Raw genomic sequence first — 15,013 nt, 5'->3', positions numbered from 1 at the left:
ATAAGGCAGGGGTTTCCTCCATTTTCCAGACTCTGATAATAGTTATATTGCCCACATTTCTACAGCACTCTAAAGCTGTTTTTACTTTTCTCACAATACTGGGAGAAACAGCACATAAATGTCATTGCTCATATTTTGCAGATGAGAAAACTGAGGGTCCATTAGGGGAAGTGATCTGTTCAAGATCATTTGGTAAATTGTAGAAACTGATCTTTTGACTACCAAGTCCAGGGCTCTTTTCATTAGCAACTTCTAACAATAATACTCTAAATTAATAGCTGTTTACAATTTACAAAATGCTTTCATATGCCTTTGCTCCTACCAATAATGCTTTGAAGATGTGTATAGGGCAAGTTATTTGTAGTCAAAAAGCCAAGATATCATTCTCAGTCCAGCTACCCATTACTATAGCAAACTATCTATATGATCTCAGCCAAGTTATTTAATACCTCTAGAACTCATTTTCTTCATCTGAAACACAGAGGGAAGGAGAGAAGGACTGATGATTGGACTGTGATAACATTGCCTAGAACAGAGTAAATTCTTAGTAAATGTTTGTTGACTGACATCAAAGCCATTTAATACAACACTCTCAATATAGTGACACTGATGGTGACAATGTGGTACTGGAAAATAAAAATGACCTGCCCAAGATCACAGTTAGTAAGCAAAAGAGTTGGGATATGAACCCAATTGTTGTGAATGAACCAGGTCTTTGCACTGTAACGCTACCTCTAGACAAGGGTTTTTTAACCTGGAGTCCATGGATCCCTCATGGACTTTGTTTATAGATTTCAGAGGATCTATGAATTTGGATGGGAAAAACACATCTTTATTTTTACTAACATCCAACTGAATTTTAGCATTTCCTTTAATTTCAAATGTAATCAACAAACTCTTATTCTGTAAAGGGGTCAATTTCACTCAGATTCATAGAGGGGTCTATGACATACAGGAAAGATTAAGATCCCCTTCTACTCAAAATGACCTTTAAGATCCTATGTCTGAACCTTGTGAAGTAGGCACAATAAGGATTCTTATACCCGTTTTATAGATGTAAAAATTTAAGCTCTTTTAGCATCTTTGCCCAAGAGAACATTAACAAGGTCATTGCAGAGCTGAGAAGGGAACCTAGGTCTCCTGTTTCTTAATCCACTCCTCCTTTTTTTTAATCTTTCCTATACATATCCCAAAGATTTCTTTTAAGCTTCAGGCTTACCTCCTTTTTCTATTTCCCTTCTCTTCTCTCCACCCAACCTCAAGGCCCCCAGTCTATTTCTTTTTCTGTAAAATGGAAGAGTTGTATAAAATGATCTCTGAGGTTCTATTCCGCTCTAACATTCTAAGATTCATAACAGTAAAAAATGGTAACAGTTCATACTTCTACTAGCTTTTTAAGGTCTCCAAACTTCCTTCCTCCAGCAACCCAATCTGATTAATTAAGTTTTAAGGCACAGAGAACAAGCATTCTTTTCCTTGTTTTGCAGATAATGAGACTGAGGCTTCAAAAACAAAGCGACTTGTCCAGAAACACAATCAGGAATCATCAGAGAAGAGGTTCAAACCCCTGTCTTTTCACTCCAAAATCCGTCAGTTCAGTCTAGGTATTATAATAACTTTCCCTATGTCCTTTCTCCCAAACTAGATTCTAAGTCTCTTGAGATCAAGGATGACTTTCTAAATTGTTTCATATTACTACAGTATTTAGCACAGAATGGGGTACCCAGGTAAGGCACTTATTTTACATAGCATTTTACAGATATTATATCTCACTGGCTTTTCCAAACAATTGTAATTTAGGTATTATAGGTATTGTGATATTTTCTTTAAAGGGTGAATTAACTGAAACTCAGAGAAGTCCAATGACTTACTCATGATTGCATAGCTATTAAGCAACATTAAAAGTAAGGTGTGAAATCAGTTTTCTCCTGACTTTTAAGCCCAGTGCTATTTCTATCCTTTCCCATAGCCCCGTTTATTTTTTTAAAATCTAATCTTTTGATATCAACATTTTCAGATGAAGTTAAAACCATTTCTAGTCATAGGAAAAAATGCTCTAAATCTTTGTTGATCAGAGAAATGTAAATACTCTGAGGTATCACTCACCTCTTAGATTAGCTAAAATACAGGAAAAGGTAATAATGAATGTTGAAGGGGATGTAGGAAAACTGGGACACTAATACATTGTTGGTGGAATTGTAAACTAATTCAACCATTCTGGAGAGCATTTTTGAACTATACACAAAGAGCAATCTTTTGTGCATACCCTTTGATCTAGCAGTGTCTCTACTGGGCCTGTATCCATAGAGATCATAAAAAAGAGAAAATGACCTACATGTGCAATAAAGTTTATAGCAAGGGTGACAAGGAACTGGAAACTGAGTGGATGCCCACCAGTTAGAGAATGGCTGAATAAGTTATGGTATATGATGACCAGCAGGATGATTTCAGAGAGGTCTGGAGAGACTGACATGAACTTATGCTGAATGAAATGAGCAGAATCAGGAGATCACTGTACATGGCAACAATAAGATTATACCATGATCAATTCTGACAGACATGGTCTTTTCAACTGTGACGTGATTCAGATCAGTTCCAATGGTCTTGTGATGAAGAGAGCCATTTGCACCCATAAAGAGGGCTATAGGGACAAAGTGTGGATCACAACATAGTATTTTCACTTTTTTTGTTGTTTGCGTACATTGTGTTTGCTTTCTCATTTTTTTCCTTTTTGATCTGATTTTTCTTGAGCAGCATGACAATTGTAGAAATATGTATAGAAGAATTGCACAGCAGGGAATGAAGGGAAGAGAGGAAAAACATTTTGGAACACAAGGTATTGCAAGAATGAATGTTGAAGATCATTTATCATATGTTTTGAAAATAAAAAGTTTTTTTTTAATTTAGCTTTTATATTTAATTTTAAATGTATTTCAATTTAATTTAAAATGTATTTTAAATATTCAATACATCTTATTGATGCCTTTTATATTTGTAACACAGTTTTGGGAGGGGAGGGATACAGATTGAAAAAAAAATACTTAAAGCAAAGATTTTCTATATAGCATCTACATCTTGAGGGGCAGTTAGGTGGTGTAATAAAGTCCCAGGCCTGCAGTCAGGAAAACCTATGTTCAAATCTAGACTTAAACTGTTCACTAGCTGTGTGATCCTGGGCAAATCACTTACCCCTATTGATCTCAGCTCCTAAATCTGTAAAATGAGCTGGAAAAAGAAATGGGAAATTTTTCCGGTATTTTGTCAAGAAAACCCCAAATGGGATCCCCAAGATTTGGACACAACTGAAATGACTTAACAATAACAACAACCACATCTTACAATATATACAACAATATATGTATGTTCATGTAGCAGCCCCTCCCAATATTTTCTATTCTCTGTACTTCCATTCTTGTAATCTAACATATTGTTTCCCTGGTTCTGCTTATTTTCACTCTGCCATGAGTTTCTCTGAACTTTACACATTTGATTTAACAATTAAATCATCACTGAAGAGAGCAGTTTTAGTTGAACGATCAGATTGAAAGTCATATCAAAAAGGTTGAGAAATTAGTATGAAATGAGAAAATAGATGCATGGGATATAAATTACTTTCATTTCCTGCTATATGTATGTATGATACATTCTTGTACCAATATTTGTTTTTCAGTCAGTGGACACCCTCTTGGTTTCTGGTTCTTTTCTAGTTCAATGAATGCTGCTTTAAATATTCCATTTCCTTCTTCTTTCCTCAAATCATCTATCAAAATCCCTCCTTCTTAGCAAAGTTCCTTGCCAAATACTCTAGTAAAAATTTTTATTTCGAGATCAAGTATTCTGATTTCCTTCTCCTCAATTCTACACGCCAAGTCATTTTAACATTGCCTCCCCCTCTCCCAGATTCACTCTAGTTTATAGTTGTACTTTTTTCCTCTGTTGCTCTAGTCTAGAAGCTCTAGAAGATGTAGTTCTTCTTCTCCTTCCAAATTTCATTTCCTCAGCTTGTGCCACTGATCCTACCCACCACCACACTGATCTTATCCAGAAGCTGCCCCTTCAACCATCCCTTCTCTTCCTCCATTTTTTAAAAATCCTAATTCAATTAATTTCTTTTGTTTATGCATCACTATCATTTCTAAATCTTTCCCTTCCCCTCCTCTTTTTTCTTCCCAGAAACTCATTCCTTGGTTTTTTTTAAAAGGAAAAATAAATGTCAATTCTGTAAAACTCGACCAATGCAACAACTGTCAATTATGTGCAAGATTAGTCTCAGCTCTTCAAAGGAGAGTACTAATTTTCAATTTCTTTATCTACAATATCTTTTTTAGTTGCTTTAAAATTTCATTCTTAAAAAACCTTTATATGATCTTATCTTTGCCTTAAGCTAATTTCCTGTATTTCTCCTTCCACAGCCAAAGAAAAGAAAAAGCAAATTTTACTCCATGCATCTATTTTCTCACTTCACACTCATTTCTCACTTCTTTTGATCTGGCTTTCAATCTGATCATTCACCTAAAACTGCTCTCTTCAATGATCCCTTAATTGTTAAATCAAATGGTGTTTTTTTCAGCCCGGTTGCTTTCTTGACCTCTCCAAAGTGTTCAACACTCTTGGCCAACTTGTTCTCCTAGACACCTCTTCCCTGGATTTTTTAATCACATTTCTTTCTTGTTTCTCCTCATTCCTGACTAGCATCTCTTTCTCAATATCCTTTATAGATCATCATTTTTATCCTATCCCTATGTGTGAATGTGCAATACTGGACTCTCTTTTTTCACTAGATAATCTCATCAATGACCTAAGCTTTAACTATCAATTCCATGCAGATGACATAACAGACTTGCCTACACTGGCCCAGTCTCTCCTAAATTACTCCTACAGCTTACTGTACATCTCTAAAAGAATGTGCCATAGGCATTTCAAGCTCACTATGTTTAAAATATAACTCATTGTCTCTCTGTTTCATCTTCAAAAAATAAAATATCTTTTCCTAATTTCACCATTTCATGGAGGGGACCACCATTCTTCCTGGACTTTTATCTCATCCTTGATATTCAAAAGGTTGTCACTCTTGTGAATTCTGCCACAGCACTTTCTCTCACATTTATCCCCTTATGGCCATCACCAGACTTTTATCTCTTGTTTGAACTATTGTAATAACCACCTAATTAATCTTCTACCTACAGTATCTCTTGTCTCCAATCCCTCCTCCACACAGTTGCCCAAGTGATATTCCTTTTTAAAATATTTTATTTTTTCCAATAATATGGAAAAAACAATTTCTAACTTTTTTTAAAAAACTTCTGAGTTCCAAATACTCTTCCTCTCTTCATCCCTTGCCTCCTCCTTGAAAAGGCAAGCAATTTGATATAATTGATACACTGCATGTGCAGTCATGCAAAACATATTTCCATATCAGCAATATAGCAAATGAAAGCACAAACAACAACAACAAAAAAACAAAACCATCCACCCACACAATTAAAAAAAAATATATGCTTCAATCTATATTCACACTTCATCAGTTCTTTCTCTGGAGGTGGATCCATGTTTCATCATGAGTTTTTTAGAATTGTCTTAGATCATTATATTGGTGAGAATAGTTGTCATCCACAGTTGAACATTGTACAATGTTGTTAATACTATGTACAATTTTTTTCCGGTTCTGCTCACTCAAAATGATATTCCTAAAGCACACTCCTACCATAGATGTTTGGGTGGCTCCCAATTGCCTCTGGGACAAAATGCAAACTTCTCTGTTTGGCTTCTAAAATGCTTTATAATCAGGCTTTTGACTATCTTTCCAAGCATGTGGCACATTACTTTCCTTCATATACCTTACATTTCAAACCGAACGGCTAGTTTGCTGTTGTCCACATAAAACATTCCATTGCTGGACTTGATAAGACCTAGAATCCATTTCTTTCTCATCTTGAACTCATAGCATCCCTAACTTCCTTCAAAACTCAGCTCAAGAACCACATTCTACAGTAAAATTATCCTTATTCCCTACTCCAATTTCAACTGGTATACTTCCTTCCATCAGAAATCACTTTGTATATAGTTTGAATTGCTGCATGTTGTTTCCTTATAAAAGAATGTTTCATGTTTGTTTTTTGTATTTAATATCAAGCTCAGTGTCTTAATAAATGCTTCTTAAATTTATGCATGTACGAATTCTAATATACATTGGATTTTTGTTTCTGATTTCCCTAGGACAGAAGCCCATTTTCTGGGTCAAAGAGTAATGAATGATAGTTTGCTCTCTTCTCTTGCATAATTCCAGACTGATACATAGAACAGTAGAATTCAAGTGTCCTTTAGACTGTGCTATGTTGTCTTCTTTAAACACTGCACAGTAAATATTTGTGGATGAATCCAAACATTGGTTGATTTTGAAGAAATATCCTTTTTTCTCTCTTTTAAAATCTTTTGCTTTTTCTTTTTAACAAGGAATGACTTATTAGGGGGGAAGACAGGAGGCAAAGGATAGATTTGGAAATGATGATAATGGGAAAACAAAAAAGATTAAGAATAAAATTTTTAAAAGAAAAGAAAGGGAAAGAAGGGATGGGAAGGATCAAGGGCATGAACTCTTTAAATGGTGTTACAAAGTTTGGGAGAAGGGGCATCTTTTTCAGAATGGAACAAAGGAGAAGAAAGAATACAGGGTTGGCAGGTGATAACAAAATGATTTGGAATGCAAGGTTGGAGAGAAAATAGAAATTAGGATGGAAGGCCCATACAATGATTACTTCCAAAGTATTCTTTATATTCTTAGAACTGACTCAACTCACTCAACCCCCTCCTCTTCCCTGGTTACTGAGAATTTCCTCACTAAACTGCTCTTTGGACTGTTTTGCACAGAGGACGGGGGACAGGGAGGGGAAAAGGATTACATATTTTCTTTTTAAACCTTTAGCCTAAGAGTGACTGTGTTAGTGACAGTGAATTGGTTTGTGGGTTTTTCCCCCCTACTGGATTTGTGATTTCATTCGTATAAGGATCTCTCAAAGAGTTAATTCCCTTTACCAATACAGATTAGTACTTATTTCTGCAACTCTAGGGTTTCAGAAGATGCCTGGGGCATTGTGAGATAAAGCAATTTCAAGTCTCCTTTCACTTCAAGCTGAACCTGAGCCTAGGTTTTCCCAGTTCTGAAATTCTACCTTTGACATTTTTTTGTTATATGATCTTTTAACTTTTTTGCTTCCTTACATAGGATTGATATAGAAATTTAATGAGCTACATGCCAGTTAAAACGATGATTGCTTTGGTTAGCTGGACCTAAATTTCAATAATTATTGAATGGAAAGAACCCCCATCTAAAAGAGATGCCAAGAAAGTAAAGGTCAAAATAATTTAAGGAATTACTTTTGCTTTCCCAGGAAGTTGGACTCAGTTCTCTTCTCTGGAAAATTGGATGTGAAAATGATCCCACTGCCTCCATCTCAGAGCTGTATTGAGGAAAGTATTTTTATTAACCTTAAAGAGTTACAGTTATATTATTCTGCCTTCCCTGGGGAAAAGACTTCAGGAATAATATTATGTATTTATTATTACATTTTTGTAGTGGAAAGAACTGTGAACTTGATGTCAGAAGCCTGAGAGTTCCAGGCCTGGTTTTGCCATTCAGAGATCTTAGGAAAATATAGAAAAGTTTCAATGGAAAACCCAGGTTCAGGTTCTGGTTTTGCATAATCCTAAGCAAATCACTGGACCTCACTAAAACAACGTTTTCTCATCTAAAAAATGATGGAGCTTAATTGGATGATCTCTAAGATCCCTGAAGTTTAAGGAACCCTCTGATACCAAAAACTATTTGGTTTTTATCTTTATAATCTCCAGTCCTTAACACATTGCCTAGCATGCAGATGGCACTTTAAAAATAGTTGTTGAATGAATGAAAATCTGTGATTATATGCTCTTTTGACCTCAATTCCCTTCTCTATAAAATTGGAGGTGAAAATGATCCCACTGCTTTCATCTCAGAGCTGTTTTAAGGAAAGCATTTTATTAACCTTAAAGAGTTACAGAAATAAGAGCCACTGATTGTTGTTATTGTTGAGTCAAAAAGCTTTATGGAAACACGAGCTGTGATAATTTGTATTATTGTTTCTGACATTGCCTTGCCAGAATTTTGCTAACAGGAAGCCTCTTCTGAAATGCTCAGCCAAGAGTTTCATATTTTCAATTCTTTACTTCCTCTCCACCTACTTGGGAACAAACTGACCCTGGAGCAAGAGAGAAGGAGGGGGTCACATTAGTCAATTAGGATCACCATGGTCAGTAAACATTTGTACATTGCTTTCCTCATTCCCTTTTTCCATGCTCAGCCAGTCATCCAGTCTTCCATCTACCTTCTTACACACACACACACACACACACACACACACTCAGCAAGCTCACCTCAGAGACTCCTTTCTGGTTCTAGAATTCTGGAGGGAATGGGAAGGAGGGGTTGGTGGGAGTCAGCACCCTCAGAATGTTAGGATAGAAGTGGGGAATGATTCCCTCCTAAATCAGGCCACAGTCCCTTACATTTTAAAAACATATGCCGGATGTTGATTTTAGTAGAGATCTATTTCCAGGCCAGACTTGTTTGGTTCAATGATTTTCCTTGGAAGCTCCTAGACTTGGCTAGTCCTCTTTTGCTGACTCAGATGTTTGGGACTTTCAGGCCCATCTCCTTACATTCTTGAATGAGGAAGGAGGCTTCTGGGACCTAAAACTCAACTGTTTTTTCAAGTATCAGATGTAATAACATCAGCTATAGCCATTTACTTAGCAGACTCCAAGATCCTCCAGAGAAACTCAGTATTATAGTGGGAAAGAAAATCTGTGTCTGTCCCTCTCTAGAACCTCAGTTTCCCAATCTATAATTCTAGGCAATTAGACTAGTTGCTCACTAAGCTAATTTTCAACTCTGAAGGTCTATGACTTCATGAGATAAATAGCTTCACAGCTAGGCACCAAATAAAATCTGTATTGTTAACAGAATTAACTCTAAAGTGTGAATAGCTAGAGCCACAAAAAACAGGGCTAAAGACAAGTTTAGAGATCAGTTAGCAATTTAATTAATCACTTTCAGAAGGAAGAATACACTTTGCAAACTGGAAGTTCTCCTGGGCAGCAGACCTTCTTCTGCTGCAGGAAGGGTAAAATTTTATACACTAATTATAAGTGAGAAGGGAGGGGGAAGGTGGATTACAATGCAATCATTTACTATGATATACCCACTAGTGCAGGACAATGTAGGTGTTCTCCAGTCCTGTTAGAGACTTTGTAAGTGACTGCTTCAAATCATAGGGATTGTTACTTTGTGAGGGGCAAGAGCAGAATTCTGTGACAGGAACAGGTTCTATAATCTTTGACTCACTTCATTTAACATACCCAGGAGATAGTCAAGAATTGATTGATCATTTCAAGCTGCATTGTAAGACTGACTCACAAATCAGAAAAGGTAGCTCTGAGAAATCTAAATTATTAGAATATTGATTGCATATATTATCATTTTTCTAATTATAAAAATCATAATAATTTTCCCACAGTGTGTAACTCTGCGCTTTCATGGAAATCAACCTATATTACTCAAGAGTCAGAAAAGCAGGGGAATTTACTGGAATGATCATGATGTTTGGACCCAAGTACAATTTTCAATTTTGTTATTTACCCCTGTGATTGCATGTTACTTAATTGCCTGTGCCTCAATTATATCATGTATAAAATAGAGGTTCAACTTGAATGCCTTGAAAAAGGCAGTCTTCCAGGGCTAATCTGTGAGCCTCTTACAGCTTCTTGTAGGTCTCTTGTAGTGATACTTACTAGCTATGTCAGTAAGATTAGAAAGTTTTGTAGAAATCATCTTTTGAGGTACAGAGAGGAAGAATAAGTTGTTTCTACACAATGTCTGTACAGACTCTGGAAACAAGAGCTAATATGTTACCTAATTGCCTATTTTGAAATATTAGGGGGTGGGAGGGAGAGATAGAATGGAAAGGATAGTTCTTTGCAAAGCTGGCAAAAGACCACAGAAATGTGAGCAGCTATTCTAATTGGCTCATTATTCATAATCACACAGAAACTTCCTGAAGGCATGCTTCTAAATAGGAAATGTTAGTCCAGTTTGTGAAGAAGCTTTGGTTGCTTCAAGATGAGTTCACTTTTCAGGAAGCAGTAGGATGGTCTGAAGAAACCCTGAAAGATAATCCTTTATTTGTGGAAGCCAGGTGAATGATTAACAACTCTGAGAACACTGGATTCTAAATTAAGAAAGTAATTTCAATGTGTGACAATCTCTAAGAATAATTACTGGTTAAATAATTATAGGCAGGGCCAAGATTACAGTGGAATTAAAGTAAAAAGTGACAAAAGCAAGACCCATTGATTGAATTGCAGTGCCTTCACAAAGCCTTTCCTGATCTCTCCAGCTGGAAAGATCCTTCTTTCTATGAACATCTTACAACACTTTGCATTTATCTGTCATGTACTTAATTTTGTGTGTGTGAGAGTGATCTGTGTACATGCCATAGTAAGAGGCAACATTTATATATCCCTTAATATGTGCCAGGCATTGTGCTAACTGCTTTACAATTATTTCATTTGATTCTCAAGGTAACCCTCGGAGTTGAGTGCTATTATTTCCATTTTATAGATAAGGAAACTGAGGCAGATTTAAGTTTCTGAGGTTGAATTTGAACTCTGAGCTCTCTGACTCAAGGCTCATTCTCTGTCCCCTAAAAGAAATTATTATTTCTCTCCTGTATTAATAACCAATTAACATGAAAAAGGGAGTCAGGTTTTTTTTTTTTTCCTTTCTCTTTCTCTATTCAAAGCCCAGAATTTCATGGGCATTTCTGGTCTTGCCCAAAGAATTCACTCTGCCCAGATGATCTTATGTAGGTAGAATTCTTATCCCACTAACATTGTTTACTCTTCATTAACTGAGTGGAAGATAGACCCATGTGTATAGATCGTCCTAGGAGAGTGGTTTGGCTTAAGATGAAAAAAATCTTTGTCCAAGACTGACATGATCAAAGTCCTGTCTCCAGCTCCTCATTAGAACAGACCCACCTCTCATTATAATTTTCATTCCCTTATTAAGTTAACCAATCAAAGTTTATTTCTGGTTTTTGGGAACACTCACTTTTTCAAGAGCATATAAGCACTGAATGCCTCCATGAGTGACTTTGGTTTAGGAGAGAAAGCAAAATGTCCATCATTTTATTAATCATCTACTAGCCATAATTAATTATGAATTACCCAGAAATTATGTTTCATTCCTCACACCACTGCAGCTATAGTCTCCCAATTTACAAACTCTTTGAGAGCAGGGGCTGCATCATAATCCTTTCTAAAGAAAGCTTTTCCCAATTCTAATGTTTTTTCTTTATTTCCTATTTTTTCTGTATGTAGCTTACTTGCATTTATTTGTTTGCATATTGTCTCCCTCATTAGATGATAAGTTCCCTTAGGGCAGAAACTGTCTTTTGTATCTTTTTATAACCCCAATGCTTAGCACCTTGTTTGATACAGAGTAGATGTGTCATAAAAGTTTATTGATTAATTGATTGGTTGGTCACATATAAATATTTCCAGTGCCTAGATATTCAATACATCAAGGATTTGTTAAACATCTACCAAGTCAAAGCTCCTTGCTTTATGGTGTTTTTGTTATCGTTGTTTATTTGAATTGAACAGATTGGGGGGGCCCTTTTAAATTCAGTTATTCTTTCTACTACATGTTCCCATGTTCCTATCCCTTAACAGCAAAGATCATGGAATCTCAGAGTTGGAATGGAAGTTGGATAAGCATTTATTATGTACCTAATACATTCCAAGCATTTTGAAAGGCATTATAAAGAGCAGTGAGACATCGGGTCCTACCTCTAAGGAGTTTACCTGGGGGTAACAAGGGCAGGGCAGAGACAACATTTTTGAAGATAAGTAAGCCAAATTCAACCTGTATCTAAACAAGAATCCCTTCTATGGCATTCTCAACAAGTGGTCATTCAACTACTATTGAAAGACTGCCAGGGATGGAAAACGCGCTACTTTGTTGGGCAACCTTAATTGTTAGGAAACTTTATTATGTTTCCATTTCTCAAAGGACCTCTGATCCCCAGAGAGCTGGTGCTAATCCAGTGTGTCTTTTCATTATAGCAACCCTCACTTCTAATCTTAGTGCTATCCTCCAAATCTCACCCAGTATGGTGGGGCCTTCCCTCTACTGAACAGAAATCTTTTTCTTGTGACTCCTAGCTGTGCCCTGTTTCTTGGCTGCCTTGGGAATCGGGACCATTGCACCCTGTCCTCAGGGATCAGTCATTTCCCTTTCTACCTCTCCTCATTACTAATCCAGGCCCTGGAGAAGAAAGAGTCAGTCTGGGGACCGAAAAGGATGAAAGGAGAGTGGAGGGAATAGGCTTGAGACCAGAAGGAGCTGGTAATTTCCTAGCTCCAGAGCCATAATCCACAAACATTTCCAAATAAGTGCTCTGGAATCAGCTTGTGGAAGGAGAGATTCTGATTCTCTCCAAGCAGGGCCCAGTACGGGCGTCGACCTTAGCTGAGCCAATACCAGAGAACTATTTGGACTCAAAAGGAAAGTTTGGCTCATCTCCCAACCCAAAGCACAGGCTTTACTGTTACATCTGAAACAAAATAAAACAAAACAAATACAGTGCTTCAATCAGTCTACCCCCTCATCCCCCAACCACACACACCCCCCTCATCCCTATGGTTCCAAATCACCATCTGAACTAGTCAAATAGCTCCCTTTCTGACCTTTCCCCTAACTAGTTCTGGGAAGAGGCATTTATTTGCCCATTTGAAAACTTCTCCCTCATTTTATGGCTCTGTGAGTGGAGACTAGTTACCAAAAATGGCCAGCAGGGGGAGGAGTAGGCAAAGTGAAAAGAAAAAATAACGATTTATTTTTAAAGAGAGAAAGTTGTTCAAGGCACTGCTTAGAAATGATGGTTGTTAACAAGACTATAAAATGATCAATTCTTATGGACATGGCTCTCTTCAATAAGGAATTGATTCAGACCTTGCATTTTTGTTTTCCTTCTCAGGTTTTGTTTTTTTCTTTCTACATCCAATTTTTCTTGTGCAGCAAGATAATTGTATGGATATGTATACATGTATTGGATTTAACATATATTTTAACATGTATTGGAATACCTGCCATCTAGGGGAGGGGGGTGGGGAGAAAGAGGAGAAAATTTGGAACAGAAGGTTAGCTAGGGTCAGTGTTGAAAAATTACCCATGCACATGTTTTGTAAATAAAAAGGTATAATAAAAAATAAAAGAAAAAAATTATGGCTGTTGTTTGCTTCTCACCCATCTTCTCACCTGTACACCCCATGTACACACAGTAAGAACTATACATACATATAAACATATATATATATGTATATATGTACATATGTTAGTAATATGGTGAAAAAGGAAGTATGGGGAGCTTTGGGAAGACTGAAGAACCTAAGTGGGAAGAGATTAAATATTTAAAAGATCATAGAATTTATATTTTTGATCTGGAAGGGACGTTAGATCACAGAATGATGTATACAAAACATGGAAAAAATGGAAACTATCTTAAAACATAAATTTTAAAACATGAAAACCTAGCTCTGAGGAGACCCTAGAGAACATATAATGTAAGATTCCATCTTATAACTAAGGAAGCTGAGGGCCAGAGAAGGCAAATAGCTTACCTAAGGCTGCAAGATTTGAACCCTGCCTTCTGGTCCAACATTCCTTCCTTTTCTCAGGAAACCTATTTTGATTCTCCAAATTACTACTGCACTTATCCCAGCAATTACTTTACATATGTCTGAATATTTTCTCACATGATTTTATTTTCTTTTTGAGGTCAGAACCTGACTTTTATCTTTATGTCTTTATATTGACTAATGTTTGTTGAATAAATAAATGAATTCTTAGGAACTTGTATCCGGCTTACATTTTGTGACCAGAAGAAACAGAAGTTATAAAAATGCTGCTTCTGCTCAAATGTCAGAAAAACTTAGTCATAAGAAGAAATAAAGGGTAAACTTATTGAAAAGGAACAGGGAAAAAAAAAAAAGCTCATAACAAAGGACTCAGCAGCTTAGAATGGGTTCCAGAAATGGTTTTCCTCATAGGATGAGACTCCACCCCAGTGGAGTTGGTGCAGCTGGATTTGTTGTTGGAGAAGGGCAAGGCTGGCATGCTGGAAAGGGAGCCAGTTTGGGGATTTCTTTTATGTATGGGGTGGTATTGAAAGCAGCTGAGGTCTCTTCTGCCTCTGAAATTCTGTGATTTGAGGCTTCTGTGGTGGTCTGGGATACCTTAGCAAAGGGGCCACAAGCATTAGCTAACGTAGCACAACAAATCATAACCATTCTTTTGTAGGTCAGATTTCCCATAATCTCATGCAGAATACCACTGTGATCTCAAGTCCATGTGACAAGCTATGAATACTGGTATAATGTAAGGAGAAGTCTGGGTCTGAGCACTCTACACTGGGAGAGAGACAGGAGGTGGCTTGTTTCAGGCGGGTTAAATTACCAGCACCCCTTTGACCACCATTTCTCTTCAGACCCTGATGGAGACAGTTCAAAATCCTGAGCCCACAAGCAATTCTTTCAGCTCAGTGCCCACAGTCTTCATGCTGGGAAACAAGTCCAATAGAGATACAACCCACCAATTGATCCTATAGATTCCACAGCCATATCTATTAAAAATCTAGAAAAGAAAGTTCTTGTCACCAAATCCTCGGCCTTGTCAAATCGTTCAGCATGAGAAACTGATATGATTTGATTAGTGGAAATGGCATTAAAAGAGGCATTGCCATCTGCTTTGCTGTTGTATACCCTAAACACCACAGAAACCTCTCTATGTGACTTACAGCTAGAAACCTTCCATATGTGTTGTCCTCTTCATTCGAATGGGAACTCCTTCAAAGATGGAAATACATTTTAAAAGATTGCACATATTTAACTTATATCAGACTGCTTGCTTTCTTGT

General features: G+C 36.8%; 1 protein-coding gene across 1 annotated transcript in view; it reads right to left on the bottom strand.

Annotated features, from left to right (window-relative positions):
- Positions 1-15,013, bottom strand: part of GSN (gelsolin) — a 75,799-nt gene that overhangs the window by 32,070 nt on the left and 28,716 nt on the right. The window lies entirely within an intron of this gene.

This window comes from Sarcophilus harrisii, chromosome 2 (genome assembly GCF_902635505.1).
Source record: "Sarcophilus harrisii chromosome 2, mSarHar1.11, whole genome shotgun sequence".
NCBI classification, from domain to species: Eukaryota; Metazoa; Chordata; class Mammalia; order Dasyuromorphia; family Dasyuridae; genus Sarcophilus; species Sarcophilus harrisii.
The sequence above is the reverse complement of the archived record's forward strand: the minus strand, read 5'-3'. Positions and strand labels throughout refer to the sequence as shown.